This window comes from Arachis hypogaea, chromosome 9 (genome assembly GCF_003086295.3).
Source record: "Arachis hypogaea cultivar Tifrunner chromosome 9, arahy.Tifrunner.gnm2.J5K5, whole genome shotgun sequence".
Classification (NCBI taxonomy): Eukaryota; Viridiplantae; Streptophyta; class Magnoliopsida; order Fabales; family Fabaceae; genus Arachis; species Arachis hypogaea.
In genome coordinates, this window is record NC_092044.1 from 42,363,817 (window position 1) to 42,379,993 (window position 16,177).

The following is a 16,177-nucleotide window of genomic DNA, read 5'->3' on the forward strand; positions in this document are numbered from 1 at the left end:
TGACATCTAAGGATTTTGGGAAAGTGGATCTTTTCTTTACAACGCATTTCTGTCAGAGAAAAAAATGGCACATTTGCCTCTTTATGGAAGTCCATGGGTTTTGGCGCTAAAGCCAATCCCACATCCACCAGTCTTCCTCTATTGACAAAATCATGGAAATTTTGCATCGATTGGACTAACTTCTCTCTACCTCATTCCTTCTCATGCCCTGCCATAATTGCATTAAAATCTCCTACAACCAAATATCAATCATTCATCTGTCCAATTACCTCTTATAAGTCAGCATATTCCTTCTTATGCCCTGCCATAATTGCATTAAAATCTCCTACAACCAAATATCAATCATTCATCTGTCCAATTACCTCTTATAAGTCAGCATATTGTGTCATACAAGTATTATCAATGCTGTGAAGGTGCACTCCCAGCACTTCCTAATTGATTTTCTTTTTCGAATCCTCAATAGTGAAAGCATGAAAAACTCAGCATTATGCTTGACTTTCAGCCACACTCCTTCCTTCCAAAATAGTGCTAATCCTCCTGCGTTACCATTTGGATTAACATAAAAGGTTTTCGAATACCCAACTCCTTGCTTGTCTCTAAACAAACGAGGTTTGGTGTTTAGTCTCGCATAGAAACACCACCTCGGGAAAATGAGAACTCTTAATCCCTTTGATGTTATGAATTACCAGGAATTTTTCTATACTCTGCCAGTTCCACGTGAACATCTTCATGGGTTTTGGGGTGCCTCTTATGGGATAGCATTAAAGGCCGTTCAGCATTGCTCTACATTAACAATTATTCTCCTACTACATCTACTTCCTCCCCGCTCTATCCTATGCTTCTTTTAGTTCCAATACTATTACCTATGGTCCCTTTGTCTCCATCTTCCTTGTTAAGTGTTTTATTTTCTGTTTTTTTTTTACTACTCCTTATAATAACTTTCCTCTCCTTATTACCAATTTGAATATTTTTCAGCTCTCCTAATTTCAACCTTCCTTCCTCTCCCCTATTGCTTCTTACTTCAAGACCATTAATTGCAAGGTTTAATATTTTGGTCATAATGGATTGGGTTATTTGATGATAATAGGTGTGTGTTAAGAAAATGTGTGTTGAGTATGAGTATAATTGCATGTTGTTGGATACATGTAGAGTTTTGGGTTGATGTTGTCATAGATGTGTTAGGTTTATATGGTGATGTATGTTGCTGGTTGTATGTGATTGTTATAGTTAGGGGGTGTGTGTGTTTGTTTGGAATGGTTGATTTTGTGTGTTGTGGATTTACATATATTCTATTATGGTAATTTGAAGTGCAGGTTGTTTCAGTAAATGAGAGTTAAGAGAAACTCTTTATTAAGCTTACGAGTGTGGGTTTCTGGTTGGTTTGTTAAAATCCCACTTCTCTTTTTCGTTGGTTAGGAATTGAATTTTCTCTTTGATCAACTACTCTCCATCCTAATTGATCTACCTTCAGCTCCTTGCTTCACTTCTCCTCCACCTTTAGATTAATCACTAAAACTTCCAAGTAGAAAGAACAATTTATGGTTTCATATTGTAACACCCTCATCACTAAAATGTTACGCTTTCGGCTGCACTACTCCAATAACAAGGATATTATGAGGACTTGTATATATAATTGTAATAAGTAGGAGCCTTTACTTGGAAACCTTTTTTACTTTTCTTTGAAAAATCGATAATATTTTTTTCTCTTATTGTCCATACATACAAATCATCACAATACTTTTTACATTTACAAGAATAATTTATACAAGTAATATACAAACATATATTACAAAATTATAAATCCTATCCCTTTGTCCAAAAAAATTACGACAATAATAAAAGCGAGGGAAAACAATAACTAAATACAATTTTAGTCAAAAAAATAAAGTAAGACACGTCCAAATGCTCAGTAAACTCTTTATAGGGTTCCTTGTCCGTTTCTGGAAAAATATTGGACTGTAAGGGGTGAGATCCTAACCCGAAGGTCTCAGTAGAGGGGTTTCAAAATTGTCATAGAAAGATAAATAAAAGAAAGTTTATTTTATGGTAGTGATCATTGCTTGTCTTATGAATTTATTCTCTAAATTATTCCTTTCTCATAATTAACTAATTTAATTCTATTGTCGTTTACTTTTCTTAATTTCTATTATAGGGCACATTACTCACTTCCTACTTTTTTCAAAATTCACCATCCAGTCAATCTTTTAAAACTACAACACTTTACTATAGACCCGAACGAATATTCACAAACACAAGCAATCAAACAACAATGACGCACATTTTTGTTACATAAGTAGCAACAAATAGACAAACAAACAAATAATCTCAAGCAATATACAAACAAATGTAGTTTGATGCATGTTCTAATGGTCGTGAGCTCACGTATTGGTGATTGCCAAATGTCGACACATTCGATAGCTAACCCGAACATGGTCTCTCTATTACGCATGCCCAAGAGGAATACATCGACAGAGTGTGCCCTACCACCTTCTCCTAGAAGTATCTCCAGGGAGAACACATTGAGAAAGAGTGTCATACCACCTTTTCTTGTGAGGCCGAGCCATATAAAATGAAGGAGAGTGTCTTTTCACCTTGCAACCAGAGAGAGAATGAGGGAAAAAATATCGAGGGAGAGTGTCCTACCACCTTTTTGACATCCAACATACATAATTAAGAGAAAATGTGGGAGAATAAATTGAGGAAGTGTGCCCTACTATCTTTCTCACATCAACAAGAGAATATGGGAAAATAAAATCGAGGAAGAGTACCCTACCACCTTCCCACATCCTTTCTAATACAATACTCATATTTCAATCATAATCACAATTCTATATAATCATATTTATCACAAGATTAATTATTCTCAAGCCGTGAGCGGGATAAAACTACCGTACTCAAGGTGGGCGCGGGACAAACCACCATCCTCAGAACATTGATATCTCATTTAACAAGTTTTTATCGGGAAAAGATTCAATAAACTCATTATACCCACTCCTGACATATTCAAAGCCTTTAAAATAGTTATCAGTCCATATAGAGGCTACAAGCTTTCCGAAAAACTTTAACAGTTCAAAATTAGCGTTTTTGGAAAAATCTGCACATTGGTGTGTATGCAGGCTTTGTGCGTATGTGCGGAACCTGACTCGGTTCCTTAAGGGTTCGTGAATGATGCGTACACAGGATAGGTACCTATGCGCAGAACCTAGTTCTACTACTCTTGCTGCATACTCTGCAGAATTCAATTTTAACCACAATTTCTTAAAAAATCATAACTTTTAGTACAAAATTTATTTTGACTCCGTTCTTCAATGGTATAAAACTAGACATCCCCATTTCATTTCAAAATAAATTTCATAAATTTTCAAATTTTGGGCGTCAAATTATGGCCCTTCAAAGTTGGGCAAAAAATCTACCATAGTGCAGATTTTTCTGCATTATTTGAAAATTCTCAAATTCTTTTCACCAAAAAGACTCAAAAATCATTTTACTTCCCTAATCTGAATCTTAATTGAAACATAATTATTTATTCTTATACAATTACTTTAAATTTGCTAAAATGCCCTAAAACATAATTTCTAGTTAGAATTTATTGAATTGAACTTCATGACAAGAGCCTTTACGCAAGTAATGTAACAACCCTAGTTTTTGAAAATCAAATAATTAGTTATTTGTGATTTGTTTTATTTGTTGATAATTTTATTTTAAGAAAATTATTTTACTAAAGGTAATTAAATGGAGTTTCATAATAATTGAAGTTTAAAATAATTAGAATTTTTATATAATCTTTATTGGATATTTGATATAATTGAAATTATAATTTTAGTAATTGAAAAATAAGAAAAAATTGTATAATTTAATTTAAATAAATTCTATTATGAATGGCTTGTGTTATTAATTCGAACTCTTGGAAATTAATTTATTGGAAATGATTAGATTGATATTTATAAATACTTTAAGTTTAATTTAATTAATATTTAGGTACAAATTTTATTATAATTAGTTATCTTATAAATTGAAATTAAAGTTTCGAAGATAGAAAAATAATGAAAAGTTATATCATTTAATTTGAATGATTAATATTGAGTTTAAATTATATTTTATAAAATGTGATTAATATGTTCATTTTATATTTTAAATTAGAAATAATTAATTGAACTTAGCAATATGATGATAATAATGTTCCTAAATATTTTTACAGAAATTTTTCGCATACAAGCGATTAAGGCTTGTAAGCCTTACAAGTCCAATTAACGACTAACCCCAAAACGAGCTCCTAGTATTACGTAACTTTCACGCGCTATATAACAGATCGCGCGAATATATAACTTCCAATTTTAAAAGATTTCGTTTCCTTCTTCGTTCTCCTTCTCGCGCGTTTTTCCCTGCCTTTTCGATCGTTCTTTTTCCCTCCTTTATCACTGGTTTGTTTTTCGTCATTGATGTCAGTTCCTCTCTCTGTAACTCTAGCTTCGTTCTTTTTCGATTTTCTGGTTTCTGAAATCAAAGTTTGAACTTGTTTTGAAGATAATGGATGATTCAACCTCAGATTGTTAGTTGAATCAGGGCGAAGTAGATTTTGAATTTGAATCTAACGAAGTTTCTGAGGTTTGATTTACATTCAGCTAATTATGATTACTTTGAATTTTGATGCAGTTATTCGTCTACCATTGTCTAGCTGAATAATTCGTGAACATTGACTGTGAAATTAATGCGTGAACATAAATTTGTGGATTGAATCTAATGTATTAGTTTTGATTAATTATCTGCAATTTATAGCAGACACTCGGGTGTAGATAAAAATTTTTTGGGTGTATTTTAGGGGAAGTGTGGGTGTATTTATAGTTTATGGCTATTTTTGTTATTTTAGTTGAGTTGTTGTCGTTCGGGTGTATTAGATCAGAAATTATTGGGTGTATTTTTAGTTTTTGACATGGTGTATTCTGCAGCCTCTCTGTGTTGTTGATGACCAGTTTATTCTCAAGGTTGGAATGACCTTTACCACCTTGAAGATGCTGGAAAATTTTACAAGGACTACGCTAAGGCTGCAGATTTTTCTACAAGAGTTCAGAGCACAAATAGGAAGGAAAACGAGATTAAGAATCAGTTGATTACATGAGCAGAGAGGGTGACGATCGGTTTTCTATCTGTAAAGAAATTCACAAATAAGTTCGCGTTGTAAGTATAGTTTCTAAACCAACAGAAAATCCTTTCGTACAAAAGTTTTGTTTGTCACTTAAGCAAACCCAATAAAAATAAATAACCGAAGTATTCAAACCTCGGGTCATCTTCTCAAGGAATTGCAGGGAGGTGTGTTTTATTATTGGTTATGGAAAAAGGTATATTTTGGGTTTTTGAAATAGAGAACAAGTAATTTAAATGGCAAGGAAATAAATTAATAATTAGAGAATCTATTGGCAAGGTATGAGAATTAGAAGTCTTATCCTAGTTATCCTTATCTAGTGTGATGAGAATTGGCTTTTAATCCCACTTAGTTAACCTTTACTAAACAAAGGAAGGTCAAGTGGACTAATTAATTTGATCCCTCAAGTCCTAGTCAATTCCTAAGAAAAGACTAGAGTTATTGGAATTCAAATCAATTAGCAAAAATAACAATTATCGATCACGATGAGTTTGATAACTCAAGAGTCTCCAATTAATCAATTAAAGCCAAGAATATAAAAAGCTAAATAAAAATCATAGATCTGAAATACCTCAAATTGCATTAATAAAAGAAAATCAATCCAAACATAAAGAGTTCATAAACCAAATTGAGAAAATAAGTAAAAGGAACTTTGAACCTGAAAATTGAGAAGAAGAAATTCTAATTCCTTTAAGAGGAATCCTAATCCTAATCCTAAGAGAGAGGAGAGAACTTCTCTCTTTAAAAGTTACATCTAATCCTAAAATTGTGAATTTGAAAGTTGTATGAATTGTTGTTGATGAATGGATGGATTCCCCAATTTATAGCCTCTAATCTGTGCTTCTGGACTTGGATCTGGGCCAAAAGAGGGTTCAAAAATCACTAAGAGCGTTTTCTGCAATTTCTGCACATGGCGTCTGTCATGCGTTCACGTCATTTGGAGTTTTGCTTTTCCACGCGTCCGTGTCAGTCACGCGTCTGCATCAATTGCGTTCTGCACTAGGCACGCGTCTGCGTCGTTCACGCGTTCGCGTTGGTGCCATTTTGCGCAAGGCACGCGGTCGTGTCGTTCATGCGTTCGCGTCGCTGCTGATTCTTAAAAAAAAACTCCCTTTTGTGCATTCCTTCCATTTTTGTGTGTTTCCTTTCTATCCTCTAAGTCATTCCTGCCCTATGAAACCTGAAAATACTTAACACACAAATCATGGCATCGAATGGTAATAAAGGATAATTAAATTTAATATTTTTAAAGCATCGGAAACATGTTTTCTCATATATCATAAAACAAGGAAGGAATAGTAAAACCATGCAATTTACATGAATAAATGGGTGAAAATTTGATAAAAACACTCAATTTAAACACAAGATGAATCATAAAATAGGGGTTTATCAGAGGGAAAATGGAAATCTAAAATATCTCCGATCGAGAAGACAAATCCCACAGCCAGTTTAAACTGTCCAGCAAGAATTTATATACACACATTGAAGGATGTTGGTGCTTGGATCATTTCAAAGGTTGTGCTGCATCATTCACACCCTTGCTGTCCAAGTAAAGCAGAGATGCTCAAATAGTACAGAGAACTAAGCAAAACTTACCAATTATTTGTTGCGGCAGCTGGGGTCACCGCGAGTTAAATTTTATTGAAAAGGATGTGTGGAATTACATTACAAAAGAAGTGCGGAATGTTTCTGAACAAGAAGATGCAAAGGAATTCGGGAAGTATTTGTTAAGAATGAAAGAGAAGAATTAGAATTCTTTTTTGAGCTTGAACTCGAGGATGATCAGTCGATTAAGTTGGCTTTTTGGGCCGATGCAAGAAGTAGAGCTGCCTTTGAGTATTTCGGAGATGTTATTTCATTTGACACCACCTACAATACAAACAGGTAATAAACTATCCATGTTTATGATGCTAAATTAATGTTGTTTTATGAACTTGCTGCAGAGGTGTATATTGGGTGTTTTTGGGTGTATACAAAGCATTTTTTGGGTGTACGTAATGATTCTTTATTCTGCACTATGGTAATTTGTTTCAGGTATAATTTAGTTTGTGGTTCTTTTGTCGGGGTGAATCACCACGGTCAGTCAACACTTCTTGGATGCGCTTTGATGAAAAACGAAGAAATTGAATCATTCAAATGGTTATTTCAATGTTGGCTTCGTTGCATGGGAGGAAATACTCTGAAAGGGTTTCTCACCGATCAATGCACATCAATGAAAAGGGCTTTAGAGGCTTAAATGCCAATAACAATTCACCGTTGGTGTATTTGGCGCATCATGAAGAAGATTCCAAGCAAATTAAACGGATACAAGGGACATGCAGAAATTGAACAAGAAATGAGCCAAGTTATTTGGAACTCATTTGATAAGAATTGGAATGATTTTCTACTGAATTTTAGTCTTGTGGACAATAAGTGGCTGTCAGATAATGTTTGTTTAAAATGTGCAATAGAGGTGTAAATTGAATTTTTTCGGGTGTATTTATAGTCTATTTTTGGGTGTATTTTGCAGATTTCTATGAAGACCGTCATATATGGGTTCCAATCTATCTGGATCACCACTTTTGGGCAGGGATGAGAAGCACACAAAGGAGCGAGAGCATGCATTCATTTTTTAACAAGTTTATTACTCGGAACAGCTCGCTTATTCAATTTGTCAAATAATACGATAATTACCTCGAAAGCAGGGAGCAAACAGAGAGAGAATCAGATGCTGCAAATTTTCATACGGTGATACCGTGTGCAACCAAATCCTCCATTGAAGCTCAGTTTCAAGATCTGTATACTCATCAAAAGTTTAGGGAAGTCCAAGCACAATTCAGAGGAAAGGCAAAGTGCATCACTAGATTAACGAATTATGCTCTAGGCTATTCAGTATACAAAGTTGGAGAACAAGATTCCAGCTTAATATTCAACAAGTTTGTGGTTACTTACGACTCAGTAGTAGCCGAGGTAAAATGTCAATGCTTATTATTCGAGTCAAGAGGGATATTGTGCCGTCATGCACTAAGCGTGTTAAGCTTTGAACAAGTAAGCCAAGTGTCACCCAGATATATACTGGAACGATGGAGCAAGAAGGTAAAGAGGCGACACACACACATCAAGAGCAGCCACGACGAGCCATTGTTGGAGCCAAGAAGCAAGAGGTTTGACGAATTGGTTTTTTGTTTGCAAAATATTTGTGAATTTGCATCAGAATCGGAGGAGCTGATTGCAATTCTGCACCGTGCATACGATAACATCATGGTTGAGATGGCATCATTGAAAGCCAAAAGGAAGGGGACATCTTCTTTATCTCACGAAGACGCCAACTTGGAATCCATTAACGAGCTTCAAAGCCCTCCAAGGATTCGAACTAGAGGACATCCAAAAAATAGGCTAGGTTCAAAGTTAGACAAACAGATTGCAAATGCCTCAAAGAAGAAGAAAACGAAAGCTTTAAACGAGGTAAAAGTGATGTTTTTTAAATATGTGGTAATTGAGTTTAATTTTCTCGTTAATAGTTTGGCTAATATGTGAGTTTGTTATATTCAGTTAAACCTCTTTTATACTGCATCAGTGGTGCATTCAAATTCTAGCCAATATCAAGGACGTGTTATGAATTATCAGTTCAGGGTACCAACAGCAGCGGATAACTCTTTGGGTGTATAGTTACAAAATATGGGTGTAAAAGCATCGTTCTTTTGGGTGTATTTTTGAATTTTCTTGTGTTTCACATTTTACATATATACATATATATACTTCACAATCTGCTGTTTATGTTATAAAATATTGTTTGTTTTTTACTACGGTTTCAGGGTTTAGGGTTTAGGGTTTAGGATTTTAGGGTTTAGGGTTTAGGGTTTAGGGTTTAGGGATAAAGCATTAGTGGATAGAAGTTTGGTGTATATTTAACTTTCCTTGGGTGTAAAATGAGATCTTATGGGTGTAAAAATTAATGATTTGGGTGTATAGTAGTTTGGTTGGTTTATGGTTTAGGGTTTAGGGTTTTAGGGTTTTAGGGTTTAGGGTTTAGGGTTTAGGTTTTAGGGTTTTAGGGTTTAGAGTTTAGGGTTTGGGGTTTAGGGTTTATGATTTAGGGTTTAGGTTTTAGAGTTTTAGGGTTTAGGGTTTAGGGTTTTAGGGATAAAGCATCAGGGGATAGATGTTTGGATGTATATTCAACTTTCTTTGGGTGTAAAATGTTAGGTTATGTGTGTATATTTGGTTTGATGTTTTCCTTCATATTATAGTACTTGTAATTCAGACATTTTAAATACAGCAGAGAGAGTTGAATTACGTAATATTTTTTTTCAATAAATTGGATTATACAATTTCTTACAAGACTATATAATAGTTACATTAATCAGTGTCAATATCATTAGAATATATCTGACAAAATGGACTCAATAACAATGAGGAAGGCCTGGACAGTCTTATTGCAAGACTTTCTCTAATGGCTTCAGCTTTGTCTTGATTCATTTCATGGAATAGAATCCGGGAAGCATATTCTACTCGATAGTGGTCCACCTCGTCCTGAAGTTTAAAAGAATTTTTGTTTTAATCAACTATGTTAACTTAGTAAGGTAATATAGAGTTATTTAGTTTTTAAACACAATTACTTGGCTGCAGTTGTCCCACTCATACTTCCCCTTTTTAATGTTTTCGTGCTGAATTATCTCAAGCCACTTCATTACATATATAGCACAGTCATAGCTGAAAAACAAGAAATAAATTAGCAAATTACATCTAGGACATTTTAATTTTTAGATTAAAAGATTTATACCTTGTCTTTTGGCCTGAGATGTTAATGTATGGTGTACGAATTGTTTTATCGTCTTTCTTCAAAGGTGTCCCCCAGCATATACTCTCATCACTACAAGAAAAACACCCATTCAACCACACTTTTTTAGGCTACATTTGAAAAGCGTAGTGAATAGGCTACGCTTTTCTCCGTGTTTCCTTTTCATAGGAGAATAGGATACACAGTTGTGGCATCATTTAAAAAGTGTAGCCTTAGATATTAAAAAAATCACTTATAAAGCGTAGCCTTATCTAAATATCTATGGCTACACTTTTTGCATCAAAGAAAGCACTTTTAAAGAGTAAGATATTTGTTATGTTTTTGGGTGCACTTTACACATGTTGCCTAATATATCTAGGATCAAATATAAACAAACACTTAGTAATTTTTTTGTTTATTCTTCCTTTTCATCGAAATACACTACCCACTTCACATCAGAGAAGAACCTTCACCCTCCTCCACTTCCTTTTCCCCTTCGCCCCTTCGCCGCCTTCGCCCGTCTCCACTCACCGTTGCCCCTCTTCACCTTCGCCCTTCTCCACTCCCCGCTTCACCTTCGCTCCCCACTCGCCGCTGCCGTCGCTCCTTTGTCGTTGCACCTTCGTCGACTCTGCACCCACCGTCGCCGATCACCCCCGTCGAATCTGCGCTCACCGTTGCCTCTCACTCTTGTTTTCTCTGCGGTCACCATTGCCGCGCACTCACCATCGTCTTCTCTATGCTCCGCATCGTCATCTCTTTGCGCTCACCATCATCGAGAAGGTATGTATTGATTTTTATTTTGTTTTGAAATTTGGGAAGTTTAGGGTTCCAATTTTAGGGTTTTTTAATTTGGGGTTCTGAAATTCAAGAATGTCATAATATGTAGATATATGAAAATTGTACTATTCAATGATTAATATCTTATGCTTTGATAATATCAGTTTTGAAGAATCCTATGAGGCTCTTAGAGTCTTTGAGATTCTTGCGGTTAGGGAAAAGCCTGATGTGAGGACGACAACTTGTGCGAAAGTGAATATGTAGTACTACAGCTTGCTTACCACTGCAAAATCATGCTTCCTTAAACTTTGAAGCTTGATTATATATAAAAATTTGACCATTACCATGTTTTTTGCATTTAGAAATTTACGAGTAATATAAAATGGGTAGCATCCCATCTCTTTGAAGAAGAAAAAAGACCATACAGGATGATCTAAGTTTTGATTTTGTTTTGGACAATGCTTTTACTTTCATGCAGGAAAGAATGTGGGACTTGGCGAAGACTATACCATCTTTTCCTTGATTGATGGAGTTGTGAAATTTGAGAAATTTGGGCCTGACAGGAAAAAGGGTTAAGTGAATCTTTTTACACCTTGATTATGTTACTTAGAAAAATTATAGAGAGTACAAATTGAAGCTTAATTATTATGATTTCTTTTACTTCAGGTGAGTGTTTACCCACGAGAAGTGTAACCTGAGAATCCCAACAGCTATAGAGCAAGGAAGAGGGAGTATTTCAGGATGAGGAGCGAACGCAGAAAGGCTAGAGAAGCAAGACCAGTACTTTAACCCCAACTGGTGCTAGCTTCTATTCCTGATGTTACCATCACTAATCCAATGTGCTGATACATGTGTAAAATTCTCCCTGTATCTATGATTCCCTTATAGCATTGTATTCAGTTTTGTTTTGAATTTTGAAATAGAAAACTAATTATGATTGTATGTATTATTCTTGACATTTCCTTTTGTTCAATAATTTTCTGTCTGATGATGAGTTCTTACACTTTCCACCTTCACAAGCTAAGGTAGATTGATATACATTGATATTACCGGGTCATTCACCCTTCTGATTAGTTTTTTTTTTTTTTTTTACTTTGGGTCCCTAACTTTAATTATTTTACCATTTTTCTTGTTCTTATTCATCTTTTCAGGTAGCTAACCTCCACGAAAGGTTTGAGCAACACAGACACATGGTTTGTTTCTCATCCAACATTGCATTCTTTTTAATTAGTGCTAAATTAAGACTTGAAATATGTTGCATTTAACTACTTCCTACTACAATACTTATTATTTGTTATAGTGTGTATTCTAAATTTGTATGTGTTGAATTATGATATTAAAGTGATCAATGTGACTAACAGGATTTGTTAAATGCAATTTGTGCTTCTAAGAAAAGCAAGGTTCAATTTAAAATAAATGATATTTGTGCTTCCAAGCTTCATTTGCAATTGAATTCTACCATAGCCATTGCTTACTCTCTTCTTTATTTTGTGAAGCTTTCATGGCCCAAAATAACAGTGGAAAGAGCACAGTTTTCTTTACTTTATGGTTTTTCCTTTTCCATTTGGGATATTGGTGCAAAATTGATATATTTGTCTCATTTTTAATTTTATAATTTAGGTTGGTGATTCTCACTTTACTCTTTGAAACAATGCTGTTTTCCCCTTTTGCACTTAAGTGATCAATCAAAAAGATACTATAGTATTGTATTTTATTTATTTAATTCAGTCAGTAGGCTTATTTATTTTACTGTATGAATAGTATGTGAATGGAGTTAAGTTATTTTACTGTGGTATTGTCTTTCTAATTTTTCGAGTTTATGTTGCTTGCTTTGTTTGAATTTGTTTTCTGATTTTGCATCTTGCTTGTTAGGTCCGTTTTAGCTTCATAGCTGTATAAGTAATAAAGGTGCCAATCTGTGAGGCAACCTGTGAGGCACATTGTCCATACCCACCGAGCCCAACCTTAGGTGCCAAAATAGTTTGCCAAAATATTATTCACTTTTTCTTTGATTTTTCATTATTTTTTTCTTCTCTTCTTAATTTTCATTTCTATTGATGTTCTTATTCGTTACAACAATTTTTTGCTATTCAATTTATTGCAATTTCTGTCCAAAAATTAAAAGAACTTTTGTTATTTGTTCTTATCATAATGACAGATATCAAATTTGATCTATGTTTTGTAACAAAAGAAATGGAAACACAGGTGAACTTCCTTTTCTGATTATATTGACACTTTGTTGGTTCACACCTCATATATATTCCACACTTCCACAAAACTTTACATTTTATCTTAGAATATTATAAAATTTCATTCGAGAGGTTGATTTAACTGGAAATTATCTAATGTCAAGTTTATCTTTAACTTTGATACTCCTTGGTCATTCAGATTTCTTTAAGAACTTGAAATAGATTCAACAACTGTTAAAAAAATTAGACAAGCGATTGACAACCAAACTGAAGTTACTGTACAAGTCATTAATTATACAAAGACCGGTAAGCAAGTCTAATATTTCTGCAGAGAACACTACTTTAATAGGAAAAGTCAATATAAAATGATAGGAAATGTTAGCATTTTTTCCCTTATTAGCACTATTTAGTTCATTAAAAGAAGACAAAATACTAAGAAATATTGCCTACAAAATTTCCTGATGTCAATTGTCTTTCCTCCATCAATTGCTCCTTGTTCCTAATGATAATTTTATGCAGGGCAAACCTTACATGAATTGCTTTGAAAGAAGTTTTATTTACTGTTCTTACTCTGATGGAAAGCAACTTTGAAGTTCTGCTTCTTTATGTTGTGAGGTCAATGTCAATAAGTTGCCACTGGTCATGTCTAGTTTGTATCAATCAGATGCATCTTGATCTGGTTTTCTTCAATTATTGCCTAAATTTTAATTAATTTAATTGATTTATTCTATTTGAATGTTCTCATGGATGATAGTATCCTTAAATCATCCTTTTACTAGTTAGAGTTGTTGATAAATGTTGGTTTCAATGTAACCTTAGTGGCTCATGAAATGATGAGGAAAGAGATTAACTAATTATTAAGATTCAAGGATGGCACTTGTTTATTACTTGTCAGTTAATGATAAAAAGGTCAATGTACTATAGAGAAAGCATTACTTATAGATGCTATTATGATGCATATCATTTTATTGGCATAATGGTTCATACTAAAGTAACTTTGAGGATTATTTTCCTCTAATATGCTGCCTTATTGCTAATGACATGGAATATGATGAATCAGGAATCCACTATAAGTTCTGGCATGAATTGTTCTTTGGTTCATTTTATTGTGATTTATGGAGTTATCATGTATGATCATGCTATCACTTCATATTTTGATGGGTTTATTACTGTGCAGGGGTCTGATTTAGATAGTTTATTAGAGTAAAATAATGTAACATCTTCAGCCAAAATAATTGTTGGCCCAACACCTCTGAAGCAGAATCAGAGGTATGAAGGTAGTGCAAGGATTATTAGAAGCATATTCTCAAACAAGGAAATGTACCAAAGTCAGTTAGCCAGGCCTCAATCGGAGCAGGCAGTACCAACATCTGATTTACAAAAAGAAAGACAACATCTGATCTACAAAAAGAAAGACAACCACCTTGCCCTGTTCATGTGCAATTGATTTTGATGTAATTTATTTTTAGAGGAATAATTTTTTTAGAGAAATAATTTGTGTTATTCCCAAATAGAAGACCTTATGGCTGCTAATTTATTATGGCAACCTAAATTTTGTTTAAGGATAATTTTTATTATATTAAAGAATATTGGATTGTATTATTATGTATTTATTTTTATTTTATAATATTTTACTAATTTAATTAAAATTATAGGATTATATATATAATTATATTATTAAATATTAGGTTTTAGAAAAAAATTAATATATATATATATATATATATATATATATATATATATAGAGAAAATAAAAAAAATAATAAGGGACCTAAGGCTACACTTATATACAATAGCTATAGTATACAGAAAAAAGAGGGACCTAAGGCTACACTTATAAACGGTAGCCATGGTATACAATGTGGCTATGCTTTACAGGTGATGCAATAGCGTTGAAAAGCGTAGCCTATTCTAGTAAAAATGGAAGCTGAAAAGCGTAGCCTTTGGTCCTGAACAACATCATTTGAAAAGCGCACCCTATTCCCAAATGCCAAAAGCGTAGCCTTTGGTGCAAAAAAGTGTAGCCTTTGAGAATAGGCAACAGCCAAATAGGAATCACCCCCAAAAAGCGTAGTCGTAGCCCAGAAAGCGTAGCCGTAGCCTAAGGCATCATTTTTTTCACTTTTGGCTACACTTTTCAAGTGTACTTGAATGGGTGTTTTTCTTGTAGTGCATTCTTGAAATTACATGTCCCTTAAAACACAAAACAAATTAGTAATATATGAATAAATTTAATAAAGGAATTTAAAGAAATGAGTACAAACCTACACCTTATATTAAAGAAAAATACACCCAAATATTAAAATACAGGACACAGAATCAACTTACAGCGAATAAATTTATCTTTTTTCTTTCATCGACTGGACAAGTTCTGTGTAATGGGTCCAGTACAAAAGATTTTTTTTCCTTGTATTAGCCACCCATAACCACCAATGTTGTGAATGGCAAATAGGCGCAAAAATCTGAAGTATGTCCAGATTGAACAATGTTTAAATTATTTGGTACATAAGTAAAGAATGGTAATAAGAAGTTTTAGGAATGAAAACTTACATAATTATGCGATGCTAATATTTTAAGGTCCAAGAAGGGTATAAACATTGGGTAGTCCTCCACCCTGAATGGCCTATTGGTTTAAGGATTTATGAATACCCCTTCTGGATGATTTCCAAGGGCCATGTTCTGCAACAATTGTGAAACACCAAATGAATACAGAAAATACACCCAAACGAATGTAGAAAATACACCCAAACAAATACAAAAAATACATCCAATTGAATGCAGAAAATACACCCAAAGGAATGCAGAAAATACACCCAAACGATTACAGAAAATACACCCAATAGAATAAACAAAATACACCCAAGATTTGTTACAGTACAACTTACTACAATATTAGGGGGGAGACAGTATACTTCTTCTTGAAACCTTTTAATCTTTTGCTGGTTAAGGATGAGGCACATGGCAGACACAATCTACAAATAAAAGCCCAAATCAATTTTACATAAATCGATATTTCAGTTACATTTCATGATAAAATCATTAATGTTATTCTAATATTATCTCAGCTTCTATATGTGTTTCAGCTTTGAAGGATGCGAAGTGGAGTTTTGACAAAATGTATTTATTTTGGGCATTGAGTGTGCACACGTTATCAAACTTATTAGTTCTTCCATCTGCGTATGTTTTGACACGTGTGGCCCAGATGTAGCATTTCTCTTTCATATCAGCAGTAATTTCATTTGTCCTCGCAGGAGTTTCAAATTTTTCAAAACTTTGTTCACCACTTTGCTTATCAATAGGTGGAGTTTT